This window comes from Oncorhynchus masou, unplaced genomic scaffold (genome assembly GCF_036934945.1).
Source record: "Oncorhynchus masou masou isolate Uvic2021 unplaced genomic scaffold, UVic_Omas_1.1 unplaced_scaffold_1103, whole genome shotgun sequence".
NCBI lineage: Eukaryota > Metazoa > Chordata > Actinopteri > Salmoniformes > Salmonidae > Oncorhynchus > Oncorhynchus masou.
The window spans coordinates 182,021-198,515 of NW_027000752.1; the positions used below are offsets into that span (position 1 = coordinate 182,021).

The 16,495-nt window shown below is 46.9% G+C and overlaps 1 pseudogene; it reads right to left on the reverse strand.

The window, feature by feature from the left end:
* Positions 1-5,515: 5,515 nt before the first annotated feature.
* Positions 5,516-16,495, reverse strand: LOC135529135 (heat shock protein beta-1-like; annotated as a pseudogene).

Consider the following 16,495-nt stretch of genomic DNA (forward strand, 5'->3'; position numbering starts at 1 on the left):
ACCACTAACAGACACGGCTCAAAGCCAGCCACTAACAGACAAGGCTCAAGGCCAGCCACTAACAGACACGGCTCAAGGCCAGCCACTAATAGTCACGGCTCAAGGCCAGCCACTAACATACAAGGCTCAAAACCAACCACTAACAGACAAGGCTCAAGACCAACCTCTAACAGACACGACTCAAGACTGGCCACTACAGACATGGCTCAAGACCGCCCACTAACAGACACGGCTCAAGACTGGCCACTACAGACACAACTCAAGACTGGCCACTACAGACATGGCTCAATACCGCCCACTAACAAACATGACTCAATACCAACCACTACAGACACGGCTCCCAGACCCATCCCGTAGTTGGTCGTCTGCTTGGTGAGGTCTGAGCCAACAAAAAACGGAAGAGTCTCCATCTCTTCTGCACTCATCCGGAAGGGGATGTCGGGGCAGGGTCTAGGAGCAGCTTCTGGACAAAGTGGTAGTATTGCCCATGCTCCCTTCTCAGCACATTTATGGGATGCACCCATAACCTCCTCCTCCTTCCCTGTCTACGCCTCAATAATACAAGGTGGCGTCTGTTAATCCAGGCTGTTTAGAAAAGCTTGTTTCTTTTTTAAACTTGTATACTATTACAGTTTCTTTTATTCCGTAAATACATAGTTTACATCTCATACCAGAGTGGTTTGGTTGTAAGGTGAAAGAGACTGGCTAATTATAGTAATCAGCTTGCCATCATGTGTATTATTGGCATATGGGAGGGAGTCTGTGAGAGGAAAGTGTTAAAATGCTATTTGTTTTTCTTAAATGTATTAACTCCTGTCCTGGCATCACTATTGTACAATATGTAATCATGTACTTACCCATTACATTTACATTTTTACATTTAAGTCATTTAGCAGACGCTCTTATCCAGAGCGACTTACAAATTGGTGAATTCACCTTCTGACATCAGTGGAACAGCCACTTTACAATAGTGCATCTAAATCATTTAAGGGGGGGGGGGTGAGAAGGATTACTTTATCCTATCCTAGGTATTCATTGAAGAGGTGGGGTTTCAGGTGTCTCCGGAAGGTGACACCACACTGAAACACCCATGTCACCACTCCTCAACCACGGTGAAATCAGAAGAATCAGAATGCATTTCAACATTGTCATGGGCCCTGAGAATGGGGGCCCTGCTCGATCCACTTTTTCCTGTAGTCCACAATCGTCTCCTTTGTCTTGATCACGTTGAGGGAGAGGTTGTTGCCCTGGCACCACATGGCCAGGTTTCTTACCTCCTCCCTATAGGCTGTCTCGTCATCGTCGTTGATCAGGCCTACCACTGTTGTGTCATCGGAAATCTTAATTATGGTGTTGGAGTTGTGCCTGGCCGTGCAGTCATGAGTAAACAGGGAGTACAGGAGGGGACTTAGCACGCACCCCTGAGGGGCCCCCGTGTTGAGGATCAGCGTGGCAGATGTGGTGTTACCTACCCTTACCACCTGGGGGCGGGCCGTCAGGAAGTCCAGGATCCAGTTGCAGAGGGTAGGGTTTAGTCCCAGGGTCCTTAGTGTAGTGAGAATCTTTTCCTTCAGTTGGTCAACCTTTACATTTACCTCTACCCCAGTAATCACTCCTTTCAATGGCCTTCTTGAGAGCAAAACAATTCACATCTCTTGCCCCCATTCGTTTAACACGGAGCGCCTGCTCCCTCTGACCAGCAGAAACACATACAATTACCACAAGACCAATTCTGGTTACCCTCACCGATTCCACAGAACCCAACTCTGTTTTCACCCACCCTGAAACCACAAATGGATCAGCCAAAAGGCAAGGGTCCAAGGGACAATGCAAATAGTCTGGGTAGCCATTTGATTAGATGTTCAGGAGTTTTATGGCTTGGGGCTACCCTGAATTTATTTTTATTTTTTTAAATTGTTCTCCTTCAGTTGGATTGACATGTCTATTCAGATCCCCACATAGGCTCAGGAACCTGGGAGGGGCAACCTCTTCATTCATCCCTGTAACATTTAGGCTGTAAAGCCTTGGAGATCCAGAAATCTATTTACGCCTTCACAGTGATGTCTAGCTTCTTATATTTTTTATTTGTTTGACTAGTGCAATTTATCACTTGCGCTATAAAAGCGCCAAAGTCCACCTTCTTCAATATTGGTGTGTCGGGATCCTTCTGCGTGGTTTTCACTGCAGACTGTGGGACATCCACTACCATCTCCTCTCTGCTCACTCATATGTCCACTGCCTCCACATAGGAGACCTGCTGGATGGCCCTGATCCTAGCTACTGCGACACCCTTCATTCTTACAGGGCACTCCGGGAACTCGGGAACATGATTTCCATCACAGTTACAACAACATGCTTCATCTGACTCTTCAACTACGACATAGTTATTCCTTCGACATTCACTTGACCAAAATTTTTACAATTGTAACACTGCAGTAACTTCTGTACACCTCATTACATTTACATTTACATTTAAGTCATTTAGCAGACGCTCTTATTTACAAATTTGAATTCACCTTCTGACATCAGTGGAACAGCCACTTTACAATAGTGCATCTAAATCATTTAAGGGGGGTGAGAAGGATTGCTTTATCCTATCCTAGGTATTCCTTGAAGAGGTGGGGTTTCAGGTGTCTCCGGAAGGTGGTGATTGACTCCGCTGTCCTGGCGTCGTGAGGGAGTTTGTTCCACCATTGGGGGGCCAGAGCAGCGAACAGTTTTGACTCAGAATTGGATGAACGCAGTGCCCTTGTTTGGGTGTAGGGCCTGATCAGAACCTCATATCTCACATACCCAAGTTCTATGTAAATTGTGAGAACACAGTTCATCAAACGACAGTAAAACCGCTAGGCTTTGCTCCTTCTTTCCGTCTATCATTCGATTCAAGCCTATCATTGGGCTAAAATATAGTGAAATTACCGTGCTTCTCAGCAACAACACTACTGTTATTCCCCACACTGACTTTAATATTCCACTTCTTCCCAGTTCTGCCAGTGTTATTGCATATTTTAAATCTGATATGCCTAATTGTGTCTTTGAAAATGAATGATGTGAGGCTGTGTATGTTTGCAGCTGTTCATTGACAGTTTTGAATAAGTCATACAAATAAGTGCTGGATATGCAATCAGGAGAAACAGGAGGCAAAGTACCTGGGTTACCAGCTGGGTAAAGGTGAAGTATGGCCTCAGATGGACAAAGTGGAGTCCATCATGAACAGCCCTCAACCCAGAACCAAGACACAGGTGAAGTCCTTCCTAGGTCTGGTAGGTTGGTACCAGAGATTCATTCCGCAGTTCTCGACCATCGCTGTCCCTCTGACCAACCTCACTACAAAGGTGGCCACCAACCCTGTGAAGTGGACTGAGGAATGTGAGGAAGCATTCATGATGCTGAAGAAACGACTGTGCTCATTCCCTGTTCTGCAGACCCCGGATTTGCTGAAGAGGTTTCTCGTGCAGGTGGACACTTCGGCTGTTGGAATTGGAGCTGTTCTGGCCCAAGGGGAGCCAGGAGAAGAGCTTCCTGTGCTGTACCTGAGTCGGAAGCTGTTGCCCAGGGAAACCAGGTATTCACAATCGAGAAGGAGTGCCTGGCTATAAAGTGGGCCCTAGATAGCCTCCGTTACTACCTTCTTGGGAGGGAATTTGACCTGCGCAGGGACCACAGAGCCCTGACCTGGATCCAGACCATGAAGGACAGGAATTCTCGTGTGACCAGGTGGTATCTGGAGCTCCAAACTTTCAGGTTCTGTGTCCGTCACAAGGCAGGAAAAAGGAACGTCACGGCGGACTACCTATCCCGGCTCCCGAACCTGGTCGCTTCAGGAGAGGAGGAAGGTAATGTGATCCAGCTTGGAAAACACAGTAGCATCTCTGGAGCGGCGCGAAGGTTGAGGAGATGAGTGGTAGCGTGGTAACCGTTCTTAACTGTAACGTCGTTGGTCAATGCACGCGCACAAGGTCTTGTCCTTTTTCACCATGAAGAAGAACCCTGTGCTGGCAGGAGAGTAATAGGGACGGATAAATCCAGCAGCTAAGGAGATATGTAGGTATCCATAGCCTTGGTTTCCGGTCCCGACAGAGAGTACAAACGTCACCGGGGCAGTGTGATGCTAGGGAGAAGGTCAATCCCGCAGTCATAGGGTCGGTGCGGTGGAAGCGACATGGCCCGGACCTTGCTGAACACCTCCCGGAGGTCCTGGTACTCAGCGGGAATGGCGGAGAGGTCCGGGGCACCTTCCGAGCCCCTGTGAAGGTGGGGCAGGTTGTCATGACTTCAGGAAATGGGCGTGGCAGAACGGACTCCAGCTCATGATTGCACCAGTAGACCAGTTGATGAGGGGATTGTGTCGTTGGAGCCAGAAGAATCCCAGGGGAGACTTGATGAGCAGGAACTGGATAGCCTCGCTGTGGTTCCCTGACACCCGTAGCTGGATGGGAGTGGTGTTGTGTGTGACTCGGCCTGTAGAAGATGGCGCCTGTCTATGGCTCTATCTATGGATAACTACTATCTCCTCTATGGATAACTCTCATCTATGGATAACTACTATCTCCTCTATGGATTTCTACTATATCCTCTATGGATACCTACTATCTCCTCTAGCCTAGCTATGGATAACTACTATCTCCTCAAACTACTATCTCCTCTGGATAACTACTATCTCCTCTATGGATAACTACTATCTCCTCTGGATAACTACTATCTCCTCTATGGATAACTACTATCTCCTCTATGGATACCTACTATATCCTCTATGGATATCTCCCTACTATCTCCTCTATGGATAACTACTATCTCCTCTATGGATAACTACTATCTCTATCTCTCTATGGATAAATGGAAATACTAGTGGTCAGATTAAGTGCTTGACAACCTTTGTCACTCTTTCTCTCTGTGTCTCTATTTATCTTCAGACTAACACAGATGCTACCGATGCCACTGCCAGTAAAATTGGCAGAATACCTGACCACTGTGACTGACCCAAACTTAAGGAAATCTTTGACAATGTACAGACTCAGCATACTATTCAGTGGACATGCTAACTGCCCACAAAATTAGGTGGAAACTGAGCTGCACTTCCTAACCTCCTGCCCAATGTATAACCATATTAGAGACACATATCTACTGGGTGAAATTCCACAGTGTGACATCACAGCAGCAAGATTTGTGACCTGTTGCCACGAGAAAAGGGCAACCAGTGAAGAACAAACACCATTGTAAATACAACCCATATTTATGCTTATTTATTTTCCTTTGTGTACTTTAACCATTTGTACATTGTTACAACACTGTATGTATATATATATAATATGACATTTGTAATGTCTTTATTGTTTTGAAACTTCTGTATGTGTGATGTCTACTGTTAATTTTTTATTGTTTACTTCTCTTTCGTATATGATCTACCTCACTTGCTTTGGCAATGTTAACACGTTTCCCATGCCAATAAAGCCCTTGAACAGACAGAGAGAGAGAGAGAGACAGACCAGAGAGAGAGACAGAGAGAGAGAGAGAGAGAGAGAGAGAGAGAGAGAGAGAGAGAGAGAGAGAGAGACAGAGAGAGACAGAGAGAGAGAGAGAGAGAGAGAGAGAGAGAGAGAGAGAGAGAGAGAGAGAGAGAGACAGAGAGAGAGAGAGAGAGAGAGAGAGAGAGAGAGAGAGAGAGAGACAGAGAGAGAGACAGAGAGAGAGAGAGAGAGAGAGAGAGAGAGAGAGAGACAGAGAGAGAGAGAGAGAGAGAGAGAGAGAGACAGAGAGAGAGAGAGAGAGACAGAGAGAGAGAGAGAGAGAGAGAGAGAGAGAGAGAGAGAGAGAGAGAGAGAGAGAGAGACAGAGAGAGAGAGAGAGAGAGAGAGAGAGAGGCGCAGCAGACAGACTAACGACAGGCTGTTTGCAGATGTAATAGATTTCAGTGTCTAACAAGCACATAATATAGATGAGGAGGGTGTCTGTGTCTGTGCAACAGATTTGTTTCCCTGATTCAAATGCAGATAGTAATTACTGGAGTGTGAGATATAGCATGATAGATGGTGTAGATGTGTTGACAGCCAGCCACACAGCAGAGCTGAGCTCATTACAGAGAGAGTTGAGATAAACTAAGAGACAGACAGACAGATAGACGGAGTGAGGGTGGATGGTTGAATGAAAGAGAGGGCAATGTGGGAGGGGTATCTAATGTATCTTGTTTCTCCCTCACAATGTTCAAGGCGTGAGAAAGTGTGAAACATTTTCTTGATGCATTTCAAGAGCTTATTGTAACTATATTGTCGGTGTGGCATTATCATTATCAGTTTCTTCACTCCTCTTCTTCCTCATCGTCAGGGTGGTGGTACCCGTTGCCACTTCCCTTCCTCATCGTCATGACATCAGGGTTTTGGTCTTGCTGTTGCCCATGATGACAGGAATGGAGATCTCTGCAGCCTTGATGGCCTGCTTGTTCAGAGGAGCCTCCACGGTCAGAACTCCCTCAGAGGACAGGGTGGACGTCACCTTCTCAGCGTCGGCCATAGGGGGCAGGCTGGAGCAGGAAGGAGAAGAGACCACAGTTCATGGATGAAGTACTAGACTGGAGGCAGACAGTGCTTTAATCTCTCGTTATATCTTCATGTTATCTTATTCATCTGATACTTTATCCAGATTTCATGGCATCTATACTCTAGGGGAAACAGCAGTCAGAATATCGTACAACACCACATACATTGGGAAGCTGTTGCCAATGGCTTTATGCTCCAGGCGGAAGGAGGAAGAGGACTCAAGGAAGGACTCAGGGAAGGAAGGAAGGTTACTATTTGGATACTGTCTATAAAATAATTAATTGAGACATATTTGATCATTTTCTTTAATGTAATTCAGAACAGATCAAATCAAATTGTATTTGTCACAAGAGCCGAAGACCTTACCATGAAATGCTTACTTACAAGCCCTTAACCAATAATGCAGTTTTAAGAAAAGTAGAGCTAAGAAAATATTTACTAAATGAACTGAAGTGATAATAAAAAATAGCAAAAACAGTGTTGACTCCAGATTAATGTACTGGATGTGTGGTGTTGACTCCAGATTCATGTACTGTATGTGTGGTGTTGACTCCAGATTAATGTACTGTATGTGTGGTGTTGACTCCAGATTAATGTACTGGATGTGTGGTGTTGACTCCAGATTAATATACTGTATGTGTGGTGTTGACTCCAGATTAATGTACTGTATGTGTGGTGTTGACTCCAGATTAATGTACTGGATGTGTGGTGTTGACTCCAGATTAATGTACTGTATGTGTGGTGTTGACTCCAGATTCATGTCCTGTATGTGTGGTGTTGACTCCAGATTAATATACTGTATGTGAGTTGACTCAGATTCATGATGTATACTGTATGTGTGGTGTTGACTCCAGATTCATGTACTGTATGTGTGGTGTTGACTCCAGATTAATGTACTGTATGTGTGGTGTTGACTCCAGATTCATGTACTGTATGTGTGGTGTTGACTCCAGATTAATGTACTGTATGTGTGGTGTTGACTCCAGATTCATGTACTGTATGTGTGGTGTTGACTCCAGATTAATGTACTGTATGTGTGGTGTTGACTCCAGATTCATGTACTGTATGTGTAGTGTTGACTCCAGATTCATGTACTGTATGTGTGGTGTTGACTCCAGATATTCAGATTCATGGTATGTGTGGTGTTGACTCCAGATTCATGTTGACTCCAGATTCATGTATGAAGTGTTGACTCCAGATTCATGGTATGTGAGTGTTGACTCCAGTCATGTATGGATGTGTTGACAGAATCATGTACTGTATGTGTAGTGTTGACTCTTCATGTACTGTATGTGTGGTGTTGACTCCAGATTAATATACTATATGTGTGGTGGTGACACAGTCATGTACTGTATGTGTGATGTTGCATCGCTGTGTGTTGACTCTTAATGTACTATGTGTGGTGTTGACTCCAGACCCATATACTGTATGTGTGGTTGACTCCAGATCAATGTCTACAGGCTTGACCAATCAACCGTCTACAGGCTTGACCAGATCAAACATCTATGTGTGGTGTTGACTCATTCATGGTTTGTGTAGTGTTGACTCCAGATTCATGGTTTGTGTGGCTTGACCAGATTCATGGTATGTGTAGTGTTGACTCCAGATTAATATACTGTAGTGTTGACCAGATTAATATACTGTATGTGTGTCTTGACCAGATTAATGTACTGTATGTGTGATGTTGACTCCAGATTCATGATATGTGTGGTGTTGACTCCAGATTCAGTGTTGACTCCAGATTCATGGTACAGTGTTGACTCAGATTCATGTGTACTGTTGACTCCAGATTCATGGTTTGGTCGTGTTGACTCTGGAGTCATGTACTGTATGTGTGGTGTTGACTCCAGATTAATGTACATGTGTTGACCAGATTCATGTACTGTATGTGTGGTGTTGACTCCAGATTAATGTACTGTATGTGTGGTGTTGACCAGATTCATGTACTGTATGTGTGATGTTGACTCCAGATTAATATACTGTATGTGTGGTGTTGACTCCAGATTACATGTACTGTATGTGTGGTGTTGACTCCAGATTCATGTACTGTAGTCTGGTGTTGACTCCAGATTCATGTACTGTATGTGTGGTGTTGACTCCAGATTCATGTACCAGATTAATGTACATGTGTGGTGTTGACCAGATCAATGTACTACAGGCTTGACCAGATCAACTGGATATGTAGTTTGACTCCAGATCAACCGTATGTGTAGCTTGACCAATCATGTCCTCTATGTGTGGTGTTGACCAATCAATATACTCTACAGGTGTTGACTCCAATCAATGTACTCTACAGGCTTGACCAATCAAACGTATAGCTTGACCAATCAATGTGTGGTGTTGACCAGATTCTACAGGCTTGACCAATAAACTGTCTACAGGCTTGACCAATCAACTGTATAGGCTTGACCAATCAACCGTCTACAGGCTTGACCAATCAACCCTCTACAGGCTTGACCAATCAACCCTCTACAGGCTTGACCAATCAACCCTCTATAGGCTTGTCCAATCACCTGATTCTACAGGCTTGATGGTCATTTTAGTTGTTGACAAAATCAACGTTAAAAGGAGCTTGACCTGGAGTCAACTTAATCTCTGAAGCAAATGGGAGTGACATTTATTATTTTGTGACCAGTCATTACAGAGGCTCTGACGCCAGATTAATGTACTGTATTTTTTGACAGATTCCTATATTTGTCATGGTGATTCAAAGTGTTACAGGCGATTCATGCAACAGTGTTGATTTATTTATTTGTTGACCATTCAGTCGTCCAGGTTCTTTGACAACAGTGCAATTTTATTGCTGTTGTGAAATATAGCCCTGTATGTGTTGTTGACTCCAACAATGATGTTGATGTTGACTCAATTACGTGTATTTTCTGGTGAAGCATCTGGACACGATTTATTATGTTTGTCCAGATTCCTCTCAGATTCATGGTTTTGCCTGTGGACTCTGGAGTCATGGTGACACACACCGGTCTTAGCAACAGTGGATTTATTTATTTGTTGACACCAGATTAATGTCTGTATGTGTGGTGTTGACTCCAGATTCTTGACAACACCAGGTCTTATGTGTGGTGTTGACCCAGATTAATGTACTCATGTGGTGATGACACCAGGTCTTATGTGTGGTGTTGACTCCAGATTCATGTCATGTGTGGTGTTGACACCAGATTCATGTACTGTATGTGTGGTGTTGACTCCAGATTCATGTACTGTATGTGTGGTGTTGACTCCAGATTAATGTACTGTTTGTGTGGTGTTGACCCTCTCACACACCGGTCTTAGCAGTGTTGACTCCACATTCATGGTCTTGCAGTCTCTCACACACCGGTCTTGCACTCCTCTCACACACCAGTCTTAGTGAACCCTCGACACACCGGTCTTAGCACTCTCTCACACACCGGTCTTAGCACCCTCTCACACACCGGTCTTAGCACCCTCTCACACACCGGTCTTAGCACTCTCTCACACACCGGTCTTAGCACCCTCTCACACACCGGTCTTAGCACCTCTCACACACCGGTCTTAGCACTCTCTCACACACCGGTCTTAGCACTCTCTCACACACCGGTCTTAGCACTCTCTCACACACAGGTCTTGACTCAACCTCACACACCGGTCTTAGCACTCTCTCACACACCGGTCTTAGCACCCTCTACAGGCTTCATCACACCAGGTCTTAGCACCTCTCACACACCGGTCTTAGCACCCTCTCACACAACCGGTCTTAGCACTCTCTCACACACCGGTCTTAGCACTCTCTCACACACCGGTCTTAGCACCTCTCACACACGGTCTTAGCACCCTCTCACACATCCGGTCTTAGCACCTCTCACACACCGGTCTTAGCACAACCCTCTCACACACCGGTCTTAGCACACCTCTCACACACCGGTCTTAGCACCCTCTCACACACCGGTCTTAGCAGTCTCTCTCACACACCGGTCTTGACAAAGCACTCTCATCACACACCGGTCTTAGCACCCTCTCACACACCGGTCTTAGCACTCTCTCACACACCGGTCTTAGCACCCTCTCACACACCGGGTCTTAGCACTCTCTCACACACCGGTCTTGCACTCTCTCACACACCGGTCTTAGCACTCTTCTCACACACCGGTCTTAGCACTCTCTCACACACCAGGTCTTAGCACCCTCTCACACACCGGTCTTAGCACTCTCTCACACACCGGTCTTAGCACTCTCTCACACACCGGTCTTAGCACTCTCTCACACACCGGTCTTAGCACTCTCTCACACACCGGTCTTAGCACCCTCTCACACACCGGTCTTAGCACTCTCTCACACACCGGTCTTAGCACCCTCTCACACACCGGTCTTAGCACTCTCTCACACACCGGTCTTAGCACTCTCTCACACACCGGGTCTTAGCACCCTCTCACACACCGGTCTTAGCACTCTCTCACACACCAGGTCTTAGCACTCTCTCACACACCGGTCTTAGGACTCTCTCACACGCGGTCTTAGCACTCTCTCACACACCAGGTTTGTTTGAGTAAGGTCTTAGCATGCTCTCTCACACCCTGCAGTGTTGCTGCTCATCCAGAGTTTGTTTGAGTAAGGACACTCTCTCTCTTTGTGTCTTGACTCTTCCCCTGATACTTCAACACTATCAAGGGAGCTACTGGTTCACTCTTTAGGAGTGACCATCTGTTCTGTTTTACGAGGGGCCGAGAATAGAAGTCATGCCCCCCTGTCCCCCTTGCCTGGTGTCGGTACTGTTTATCCATGTCCCCTTTGACACGTTACACGTTACACGGAGGCGCTAACTCAACCTCTTTAGGATCCACACCCTTTTTGTCCATGTTGTTGCCTAAAATGACTTACTTTTTTGACTGGTTTTTAAACCAGGTCCCTCCATGCCAGGCCTGAAATACTGCCCTGTTACCTCACAGTATATCTGTTTGTTATGACGACAGCTGAGCTGCTAAAAGGAGTTTGCCACAGGGACCTGTCCCCCCTTTCCCAGAGGACCACAACACTGAGGAGAGAGGGTGTGAAATGACCTTAAAACAGGCATTCATCCACACTGGGGAGAGACTTTGAAATTACCTTTAATAACTGGGGGGCCTTTAACCAGGGCCTTTAACCAGGGTTTTAAACCAGGGCCTTTAACCAGGGCCTTTAACCAGGCATTAAACTATTAAGTTTGTTTGAGTAAAGGCCTTTAACCAGGGCCTTTAACCAGGGCATTTAACCAGGGCATTAAACCAGGGCCATTAAACCAGGGCCTTTAACCAGGGCAGGGCATTAAATTTAACCAGGGTCTTTGACAGGGCATGAAACCAGGGCCTTTAACAGGGCCTTGAGGGCATTAAACCAGGGCCTTTAACCAGGGCATTAAACCAGGGCCTTTAACCAGGGCATTTGGCCATCCACACTGGGGAGAGAATGAAATTACTTTAATAACCAGGGCCTTTAACCAGGGCCTTTAACCAGGGTCTTTAACCAGGCATGAAACCAGGGAACCAGGGCCTTTAACCACAGTAAATCAGGGCAGGGCATTAAACCAGGGCCTTTAACACAGGGTATTTAACCAGGGCCTTTAACCAGGGCCTTTAACCTGAGGGAATTAAAAGGGCCTTTAACCAGGGCATTAAACCAGGGCCTTTAACCAGGGCATTAAACCAGGGCCTTTAACCAGGGCCTTTAACCAGGGCCTTTAACCAGGGCATTAAACCAGGGCCTTTAACCAGGGCATTAAACCAGGGCCTTTAACCAGGGCATTTAAACAGGGCATTAACACAGGGAAATTACCTTTATAACCAGGGCCTTTAACCAGGGCATTAAACCAGGGCCTTTAACCAGGGCCATTAACCAGGGCCTTAACCAGTGCCTTTAACCAGGGCCTTTAACCAGGGCACTTAAACCAGGGCATTTAACCAGGGCATTAAACCAGGGCCTTTAACCAGGGTCATTAAACCATGGCCTTTAAAGGTGAAATTACCCAGGGCCTTTAACCAGGGCCTTTAACCAGGGCCTTGAACCAGGGCCTTTAACCAGGGCCTTTAACCAGGGCCTTTAACCAGGGTCTTTAACCAGGGCCTTTAACCAGGCCTTAAACCAGGGTCTTTAACCAGGGCCTTTAACCAGGGCATTTAACCAGGGCATTTAACCAGGGCATTAAACCAGGGCATTAAACCAGGCCTTTAACCAGGGTCTTTAACCAGGGCATGAAACCAGGGCCTTTAACCAGGGCATTAAACCAGAGCCTTTAACCAAGGCCATTAACCAGGGCCTTAACCCAGGGCCTTTAACCAGGGAATTTACTCAGGGCACTAAACCAGAGCCTTAATACAGGGCCTTTAAACAGGGCCTTTAACCGGGGTCTTTAACCAGGGCCTTAACCCAGGGCCTTTAAACGGGGCCTTTAACCGGGTCCTTTAACCAGAGCCTTAACCCAGGGCATTTAAACAGGGCCTTAACCCAGGGCATTAAACCAGGGTCTTTAACCAGGGCCTTTAACCAGGGCATTAAACCAGGGTCTTTAACCAGGGCCTTAACCCAGGGCATTTAACCAGGGCCTTTAACCAAGGCCTTAACCCGGGGCCTTTAACCAGGGCCTTAACCCGGGCCTTTAACCATGGCCTTAACCCAGGGCATTTAACCAGGGCCTTTAACCAGGGCCTTAACCCAGGGCCTTTAACCAGGGCCTTAACCCAGGGCCTTAACCCAGGGCATTTAACCAGGGCCTTTAACCAAGGCCTTAACCCGGGGCCTTTAACCAGGGCCTTAACCCGGGGCCTTTAACCAGGGCCTTAACCCAGGGCATTTAACCAGGGCCTTTAACCAGGGCCTTAACCCAGGGCCTTTAACCAGGGCCTTAACCCAGGGCATTAAACCAGGGTCTTTAACCAGGGTCTTTAACCAGGGCATTAAACCAGGGTCTTTAACCAGGGCCTTAACCCAGGGCATTTAACCAGGGCCTTTAACCAATGCCTTAACCAGGGCCTTTAACCAGGGCCTTTAACGAGGGTCTTAACCCAAAGCCTTTAACCAGGGCCTTAACCCAAGGAATTTACCCAGGGCCTTTCACCAGGTCCTTAACCCAGGGCATTAAACCAGAACATTTAACCAGGGCCTTTAACCAGGGCCTTAACCCAGGGCATTAATAGTAGTTTTAGTTCCTAGCTAACCACAAAGTAAGTAAGGGAATATATTAAATGTAAAGATGAAAAAGTGTTGTTTGAAGTCCAATCTAGAGTTTGTACACCATTACACTCACTGTCTTCTATGACACAGTAACACCTCACTGTCTTCTATGACACAGTAACACCTCATGTACTAAGCCAAGTGAAACACTAAGTGTACTTGGTAGTGTTTAGTAAGTGTGACGTCTCATGTGACTCGATCATTAAATGCAGGTCATATATATGTACCCGCCAAAATAAAGGAAACACTTGAGTAAATGAGGGACATAGTAGGTGTTTAGGAAATGAACATCCCATCATGCTTTGGGTCATCGATAAAAACTCAAATGAGCATGGGTGTGTGTGTGTGTGTGTGTGTGTGTGTGTGTGTGTGTGTGTGTGTGTGTGTGTGTGTGTGTGTGTGTGTGTGTGTGTGTCAGTCAGTCAGTCAGTCACTAGATCTCAACCCTATTAAACACTTTACGGGAGATTCTGGAGAGGCGCCTCAGACAATGTTTTCCACCACCATCAACAAAACACCAAATCATGGAATTTGTCATTGAAGAATGGTGTCACATCCCTCCAATAGCGTTCCAGACACTTGTAGAATCTATTCCGAGGTGCATTGAAGCTGTTCTGGTTGGTGGTGGACCACCACCCTATTAAGACACTTGATGTTGGTGTTTCCTTTATTTTGGTAGTTGCGTGTGTATTCCCATTGAAACACATGGGGACTGTTGCATGGAGAGTTGGCCAGCGTACTAAAACAAGGTTCTCGCTCGTTAAAATATAAATACGCACAAAAATCACCCGCACAGCTGATTTCAATTGTAACCATCGTTGGCCAGTGGCCACCAAAATTATCGCTCCTTTGTCCTGATTTCATGGCCGGCGCCAGAATGAACCAGTTGGAAGGGCATTTGATTTCCATCGCTGTCAAACGTTTTCAAGACTATTTCGGCCTCTGGTGGGTGTTATTACTGGAACAAATGAATCTTGTTTTTTTTTTACTAACGGCGAGGCCAGACTTACAGAGACAGAGATAGAAAACAGAGACATAGACAGATATAGACAGAGACATAGACAGATATAGAGAGACAAAGACAGACAGAGATAGAGACAGACAGAGATAGACAGATATAGAAAGACAAAGAGAGACAGAAGCAGAGAAAGACAGAGACAGAGACTGACAGACAGAGACAGAGACAGACAGAGCCAGAGCTAGACAGAGACAGAGACTGACAGACAGAGATAGAGACAGACAGAGACAGAGACAGACAGAGCCAGAGCTAGACAGAGATAGAGACTGACAGACAGAGACAGAGACTGACAGACAGAGACAGAGACAGACAGAAGCAGAGAAATACAGAGACAGAGACTGACAGACAGAGCCAGAGCTAGACAGAGATAGACAAAGAGAGACAGAAGCAGAGAAAGACAGAGACAGAGACTGACAGACAGAGACAGAGACAGACAGAGCCAGAGCTAGACAGAGATAGAGACTGACAGACAGAGACAGAGACAGACAGAGCCAGAGCTAGACAGAGACAGAGACAGACAGAGCCAGAGCTAGACAGAGACAGAGACAGACAGAGCTAGACAGAGACAGACAGAGACTGAGACAAATAGAGACAGAGAGAGCCAGAGTCAGACAGAGACAGAGACAAATAGAGACAGAGAGAGCCAGAGTCAGACAGAGACAGAGACAAATAGAGACAGAGAGAGCCAGAGTCAGACAGAGACAGAGACAAATAGAGACAGAGAGAGCCAGAGACAGACTGACAGAGACAGACAGAGACATAGACAGAAACAGACACACAAAGAGATCTCCAGATATGAGCTACTCACCAGTGATCTCCACCACGCCATCCTTGGTCTTGATCACTAGCTCCTCAGGGGAGAAGTGGTTGACGTCCAGAGTGACCTTCCATGTCTCCTGGGTCTGCTTGATCTCAGACATGCCAGAGCTGAGCTGGCGGGAGAGGGCAAGGGCGTACGATGCTGCCCCAGCCTGAGCCATCATGGGAGCCTGGGGCATCACCGCGGCCTGGGGCATCATGGCAGCCTGCATCATGGCACTATGCAGGGGGGACATCACAGGGCTCTGGGGCATCATGGAGGGTATGAATCCAGCAGTGGACATGTCAGGGCTAAGGGCAGATGGACGCATGTAGCCGGGCCAGTGGGTGCTGGGGAAGGTCGCGAACTCCTCAGGGAGGGCCGGCATGCCGAAGGCCTGGTCAAAGAGCCGGCTGCCCTGGTAACAGTCACGGAAGGGGTCCCAGCTGGGGGTGCGGAGCAGGCTGAAGGGGATATGTCTCTCTGTCATGGTTGCTGGAGGAAGAGGAGTAGTACTGTACCAGTAGAAGGGCTGTGGGCTGGCTGGCTGGCTGGCTGGCTGACTGACTGACTGACTGGCTGGCTGACTGGCTGGCTGGCTGGCTGACTGAATTGCTGACTGACTGGCTGACTGGCTGACTGACTGGCTGACTGGCTGACTGACTGACTGACTGACTGGCTGACTGACTGGCTGACTGGCTGACTGACTGGCTGACTGGCTGACTGACTGGCTGACTGACTGGCTGACTGACTGGCTGACTGGCTGACTGACTGGCTGACTGGCTGACTGACTGGCTGACTGACTGGCTGACTGGCTGACTGGCTGACTGACTGACTGAGTGGCTGACTGGCTGGCTGTAGATGACTTTGGTTAGTCTCTTTCAAACCTCCAATGAAAGTGCTCCTCGGCCAAAGGCTTTTATGCACACAGCAACCGCCCACCTCTCGTCAACACTGTCACTGGCCCTC